This window comes from Scaptodrosophila lebanonensis, unplaced genomic scaffold (assembly GCF_003285725.1).
Source record: "Scaptodrosophila lebanonensis strain 11010-0011.00,11010-0021.00 unplaced genomic scaffold, SlebRS2 tig00000136-arrow-arrow-pilon, whole genome shotgun sequence".
Taxonomy (NCBI): domain Eukaryota; kingdom Metazoa; phylum Arthropoda; class Insecta; order Diptera; family Drosophilidae; genus Scaptodrosophila; species Scaptodrosophila lebanonensis.
The window spans coordinates 1,589,818-1,597,037 of record NW_022060586.1 but is presented as its reverse complement, the minus strand read 5'-3'; the positions used below and the strand labels follow the sequence as shown (position 1 = coordinate 1,597,037).

The following is a 7,220-nucleotide window of genomic DNA, read 5'->3' as shown; positions in this document are numbered from 1 at the left end:
ATTAGCGGTAATAACATTACCAGAAACGGTAGAAGAAAATTGGTCGAAGGCAGATTCATACTCAAGTATTGTTGAAACAAAAACAATCATCATGACAGATGAAACAATTGCCCAAAGGGCATGTATAAAAGATATATCGAGCGACATCCCGGAAATCAATGGACAGAGAATTAACATACAAAGATTTGTCACTGCACTAAAATTGGTCGATCTGACCAAAGGACCACATGAAGAGTTAGCGGTTCAAGTAGTCAAGTCAAAAATAGTAGGAGCAACACTCTATAAAGTCCAGAATGAAAGCACAATAACAGCAATAACACAAAAATTACAAGACTCTATTGTTGGTGAGACATCCGACGTAGTAAAAGCCAAGATGGCAAAGACATGTCAAAGGGCAAAACGGCAGAAAAGAAAACCTCGGAATCGATCATTTGCGAAAGCTGAAGCTTGAAGCTTCATATATCGACGAAGGTCTAACAGCCGAACATGCTGATAATTTCAGCATGTGAGCATGGTCGACGTAAGACCATCTTGGAAGCGGGAAATTTCACAACAATGAACGAAGCCGTCACCAAGTACATACAATGTAGTACTGAAATAACAGGCGGTTCAAGTGCTATACTTTATACCCAAAGGGGATAATTCCAACACGGTAATTATCGTAGCGGAGGAAGATCCCGTGGGTATAACCCAAACCGAAATTACGGTTATCAGAATAACAATTACTATATTAGAGGCCGTGGAAATTGCAGAGGAAACAATAGTGGTAGAGCCAATAACGGCAATAGTTATAGTGGCTTAAATAATGCCAACAATAATAGACAAAATAATAATGTCGTGCTGGTACAAACCACGTCGGAAAACCAATAAAAACACTTAATAGAAAAAACAGTAAAACAAACGGTTCACTCTATAAACCTTAACTTCAACCTTTATATTTCATTAAAAAAATGAGGGAACACAAAAATTTAACACATTGTTGGTTGATACAGGTGCAGATGTTTTTAATTAAGGAAAATAAGTACAGACTCATTTGATAACGTAGATTACAACAAGAAAGGAATGCTAAAGTCGATCAGGCTCAACTCTTAAATACCCTGTACCACCCCACAAAAAAGTAATTAAATTAATTAAATTTAATTAATTAACTAAATTAAATATTAACTAATTAAATATAAAATATTCCATGCATGCATACATACATTTACATTTACATCAGAATCGTGCCTTATGCGTGTTTGTGTACTTGTACATATGTATGTATGTGTACATTGGACCTGGTTATATGGCTATAACTTTCTTTCCGATCATTCTATCATAATGAAATGAATGAATGAATTTTAGTTCAAAATTCCAAGAATTACGGGAGTTATAGAAAATCGGTAATAGGGGCGGAGTGGGGGGGGGGGGGGGGTGGTTTAGAAAAAATGAACAAACTCGTCCTTTTTCGGTCTCAGGAGAATCTGTATACCAAGTTTGGTTATTCTAGCTCTTATACTTTGCGTTCATAAAGACAGACAGACGGACAGACGGACATGGCTATATCGACTCGGCTTGTCATGCTGATCAAGAATATATATACTTTGTGGGGTCTACCAAGCCTCCTTCTGTGTGTTCCATGTGCACTCGCACAAAACTAATATACCCTTGTACCCTTTGGGTACAGGGTTTAAAAATATTACTCAATTATCCGGTATAGGTGAAAGAACAACCAATTCCAAGGAATCGGCACTGATAGAACTTCTTTTAACACCCTATGCCACCCCACATGATTTTCATATAGTGGATTTGGATTTTCCAATTCCCTGTGATGGAATAATAGCTATAGACTTCATGAAGAAATATAAGTGTCAAATAGACTTAAATCAGGAAAGTGATTGGCTCATACTGAGACCCAACAATCTTGATCACCCAATAAAAATTCCAATACAGGATACACATTAAAACAATTTCACAATTGCTATAAACACTGCAAGCAGGTATATTCATACCAAACCAATAGATCCAAAACGGAGTATACATTGGAAACTCCATTGCAGATTCTAACAAGAGAGAACGCTACAGTCGAGCAAGCCCGACAGTGTAATACCCTGTAGCCCGGGTAAACTTCCGTCACTGAGTTATATGCGCCCAAAGCAGCAGCAAAAAGAGGAAGAAGAAGAGCGAACTTGTTGCTGCAGTTTGGGGGGTTGTACTGGCGAGAATTTGTTTTGCTAATAACTTTTTTTAGAATTGACCGAATTGAATAAAATTTTGAACAACAGTAGACAATTATATATAAATTATGTGTGCAAAGTTTAGTTTAGGTAGCATTTGAAATGTGGACGCTATTGACGAAATTCTGTAGCGGGGGAAATAAAAAAAAAAAATAAAATAAACTCGTCCTTTCTCGGACCTAGGAGAATCTGGATGCCAACTTTGGTTATTCTAGCTTTTATAGTTTCTGAGATCCTCGCGTTCATCCAGACGGACGGACGGACATGTCTAGATCGATTTCTCTCGTCATGCTGATTCAGAATATATATACTTTATGGGGTCGGAGATGCTTCCTTCTGCATGTTACATACTTTGCACAAACCTAATATACCCTTTTTACCCTACGGGTACAGGGTATAAAAATGGAGTTTCCATTGGATGATCATAATAATAAATATAAATAATAATAATAAAAACAAACACGAATACCAATCACAGTTAAGTTTTGGATAGGCTCAATAAAAATTGTCCACCCCAATTCGAAACAACTCTTACAGAATTATGCACCAAATACATTGACGTATTCGGAACAGAAACCGAATCGATATCAACCAATAATTTTTATAATGAGCCGGTTTACATTAAGAACTATAGAATTCCACACAGTAAAAAGTGTAGATAGAAAAACAAGTTGAGAAACTAATTAAAGACAAAATAGTAGAACCGTCAGTCTCGGAGTACAATAGTCCATTGTTGATCGTGCCGAAGAAATCATCTTGTCCAATAAATTCCCATTGCCCAGAATTGACGATATTCTCGATCAATTGGGTAGAGCTAAGTACTTCTCATGTCTGGATCTGATGTCGGGATTTCATCAGATAGACTTGAGGAAAATTCCAGAAATATAACGTCTTTTTCCACGAGCAATGGTTCCTATCGCTTCACGTGATTACCATATGGTTTAAAAATAGCACCAAATTCTTTTCAGAGAGTGATGACAATCACATTTTCGGGTATTGAACCCTCTCAGGCATTCCTGTATATGGATGACCTGATTGTCATCGGGTGTTCAGAAAAACATATGATTAAGAATCTTACAAGCGTTTTTGATTTGTGTGGAAAACACCACCTTGAATTGCACCCAGAAAAGTACTCAGGCACGAGGTAACCTTTTTGGGCCAAAAGTGCGCTGATAAGGGTATTTTGCCAGACAGCAAGAAATATGATGTCATAGAAAGGTACCCAGTCCCGACGGACGCAGATAGCGCTAGAAGATTCGTTGCATTCTGCAATTATTACAGACGTTTTATAAAAAATTTCGTCGATTATTCGCGACACAACAAGATTATGTAGAAAGAATGTTAAGTTTGAGTGGACAGATGAGTGTCAAAACGCATTCGAATATTTAAAAGTCCAGTTGATGAAGCCTACGTTACTACAGTACCCAGATTTAACCAAGAACCAAGATTTAAACAAGAACTGGCAGCTATCCATTGGGCAATAAACCATTTCCGACCATATATTTATGGCAGACACTTCACAGTCAAAACTGATCATAGGCCGTTAACTTACTTGTTTTCAATGACGAACCAGAACTCAAAGCTGACGCGTATGAGACCCGACTTGGAGGAATATGATTTCACTGTTGAATATCTTAAGGGAAAAGACAACCATATATCAGATGCGTTGACGAGAATAACAATATCAGATTTAAAAAGTATACAGATAAAAAATAAAATATTAAAAGTCACTACAAGAAACCAAAGTAAACAGAAAAATTCCTGCGCAGGAAAAGAAAAAGTGGATTTGCCTACGCAAACTCGAAATAAAGCTTCTCAGCCCAACGTATACGAAGTCATTATAAATGATGAGGTACGAAAAGTAGTGACCTTGCGAATGGCAGATTTGAAATGTTTACTAAGACATGGAAAAAAAGTAGCAGCTAGAATTGACGTTAGCGATATGTACACCAATGGAATTCTCCAACGGATTGAAATTCAAGCCGGTGTACTTAATATCAGCCGAATCAAAGTGGCACACGAAAAGATCTTTGAAACCATTTCAATAGAATCTTTTTAAAAAAAATGGGCAATAAAAGACTGAAATCATTAAGAGTAGCGCTACTCAAGCCATTGACCCAATTAAATAAAGAAAAATAAGCAATATTGTTTACATTCCATGGCGATCCAATTTATGAATCATGGAAAAATAATAAGGCAATATTATTGGCAAATATGACACGAGAAATTGCGAATTATATAAAAAAATGTCCAAAATGCCAAAAGTCAAAAACGACTAAACATACCAAGACTCCATTAATATTGACAGAAGCCCAATAATCGCTTTCTACAGGGAAATTGTGGATACGATCGGTCCACTGCCTAAATCCGAACAAGGAAAGGAATACGCAATAACTTTAATGCGATCTAACAAAATATCTTGTGGCAATAAAAAACAAAAGTGCAAAGGCTATATTTGAAGATTTCATTCTAAAGTACGGTCCAATGAAGACGTTATTTACGGACTTGGGAACAGAATAACAAATTCAATAATTGAAGATTTATGTCAAAAAGCACTTCATCACCAGACTGTAGGAACCGTGGAGCGAAGCCACAAAACATAAAACATCTCAACTGACAAATCAGATTGGGATGTGTGGCTACAATACTTCGTATATTGTGTTAATACTTGTACAACCCCCTCAATGGCACATGGCTATTGTGCATATGAGTTTGTCTTTGGTAAGACTTCAAATTTGCCAGAACACTTTAATAGTATAGATATAATAGAACCACTTTATAATATAGAAGATTATGCTAAGGAATCTAAATTAATACTAGAACAAGCTTTAAAAGAGCAAGATTAATGCTAGAAGTAAACAAACAAAAACAGAAGATAAGTTATGACAAGAATATTTTAGATTTCAAGTTGAAAATAGGAGACCAGGTTTTATTGAAAAATGAAACAGGGCATAAGTTCCTACCTAGTGGTTCGTATAGCTTTACGGGCTATACTTCTAATCGGGCAGAAAAGGTTCCTCTCAATTTTAAAATTTTCTTATAATTGTATACATGATATTTTAGGTTGTTTTACAATTCGGTTATATGTATGTATATAATGTTTTAAATTATCTTACAAAGTTCTTATGTATATACATATATTTAGTATTTAAAAAAAAAGTTCTTTAAATTTATATTTCCATCCTCGGGTGTCCTTGGCTCTTCTTTCCCAAAATGAATGTTTTCTCCAGCATCAGCTGGACGTCGCCGGATGTGCAACGCTGATGCTCCCTCGTTGGTGCAAAAGGCGGTCCTCTGCCTTTCGCACTTGTTGATCCTGGTGACGTTTTCTTTAGTACAATGTTGGCTTGTGTATTCGCATTCAATACAATGCGATGAGGGGTCCCTCGCAGTCTCTGGGGCAGCTTTTTACTGTCTTTGGTATTTGCTGGGGAGGTGGAGGTATTGTAATTGATTTTTCGTTTATTATTTTAATGATTGCTGAGTGAGCTGCGGTATTTGGGGTTTTTGTTTCGAGACTTGATTTGAGATAATCAAGCTCGGCTTGTAATTTCTGGGCTATTGCGCACGCGGGAGGTGATTTGCTTGTAAACAATAGCCACTTTATGTGTACTATTCTTTTTTTAATTTTAATTCTAATTAACACCTCCGCGTCTTCCCATCACCCGCACTCTACTCACTCAGTTTTTTTTTTGAATTCCATCCGTTTTTATTGATAACGGTGTTGATTATTTCCGAAGCTCCTGTTGTTTGTTGAAGTTGGTGAAGATGGATGTTGCTGGTTGTTGCCGTGCTTCAATCCAGGAGCAGACCGCTGATGTTCTTGTTGAAGTTGGTGTTGGTCTACTGTTTGCCAATAGTCGCTCGCATTGTTGTCTCCTCATTGAATTCATATGATGAAGTCCTCTCAGCTGGAGCTTTTTTTCACATTTAATTCATTAAATTCATTTCACATTCAATTCACAATTCTTGTGGTTAACATAACATAACATGGTCGCCATATAATGAAGTCTTTTTTAAACACAGACGTCTCCAGTTTATATTCTTTATTCATACTGAACTGTTACATTTTTACTTAGAGTCAGCTTAGCTAGGGCCGCGTAGCTGCGCTGCCAGAAACGCCGGCAGCGGAGCGGCCGCATTATATACAAGCTTATATACTCAGCGAAGTTGGCAGCGAGAGCGCGAGAGAGCATGCTATGCACACTTGACTGACACACACACACACTTGGCTGACATTAATTGCGCCGTCGAGTTATGATAAACATTCGCGCAATGAATATTAGTGCGATCATATTATGTCGCGCCTGAAATATGCTTAGCCCTGGAGTTTATGTAATCACTGCAACAAATTGTTACAGTGTGTGTTCTCAAGAGTGCACTGCGTACAGTGTGTACTCCTCATTAGCGCATACTACACTAGAACAACCAAACTTGATATCCAGGTTACCCTAAGCCCTAAGTCGATCAGGTTTCTGATTTTGTTTTTCCCCCCAGTCATCCACTATTAGTTATTTTCCATAACAGAGGTGCCACTCTATTATACCCCCGATCTTAGCTTTTCCACTTGTTAATATAGACCAGTATTAAGTATATTGCCGCTCTTAATATGACGATTGGCTACGCTGAGCTCGGAATGGAATTGATGCTCAATTTGTACAATTTTATATTGAAACAATGAGCGCGTTCAGCCGGTCATAGCGATTTCTGATCGATCATTACTGATTTCACCTGCTGACCGCTGTGATTTATGATTCGGATAAGTAAAAATGTCAATCGAAATCACAAAACGCAAATCGGGAAAATATTATGATTACTTGATTTAGATTTTTCAATTTGGACACTACATTTTTTCGAGATCTTTTCGGAAATATATAAAATGGCAAAAGGCACTCCAGCAAGTTGTTTGATCAAAAATACTAAAATCAGAATATTTGATTGAAATAGTCATCACATGCGGTCAGCAGAGGCAAATCAACAATCGATAATCAAATATTGCAAATC

General features: G+C 37.1%; 1 long non-coding RNA gene across 1 annotated transcript; it reads right to left on the bottom strand.

The window, feature by feature from the left end:
- Positions 1-5,110: 5,110 nt before the first annotated feature.
- Positions 5,111-6,225, bottom strand: LOC115629154. Its single transcript, XR_003995870.1, has 2 exons — positions 5,897-6,225; positions 5,111-5,643 (listed from the first exon to the last, which is right to left on the bottom strand). It is a non-coding gene; the product is annotated as an uncharacterized LOC115629154 (long non-coding RNA).
- Positions 6,226-7,220: the final 995 nt, after the last annotated feature.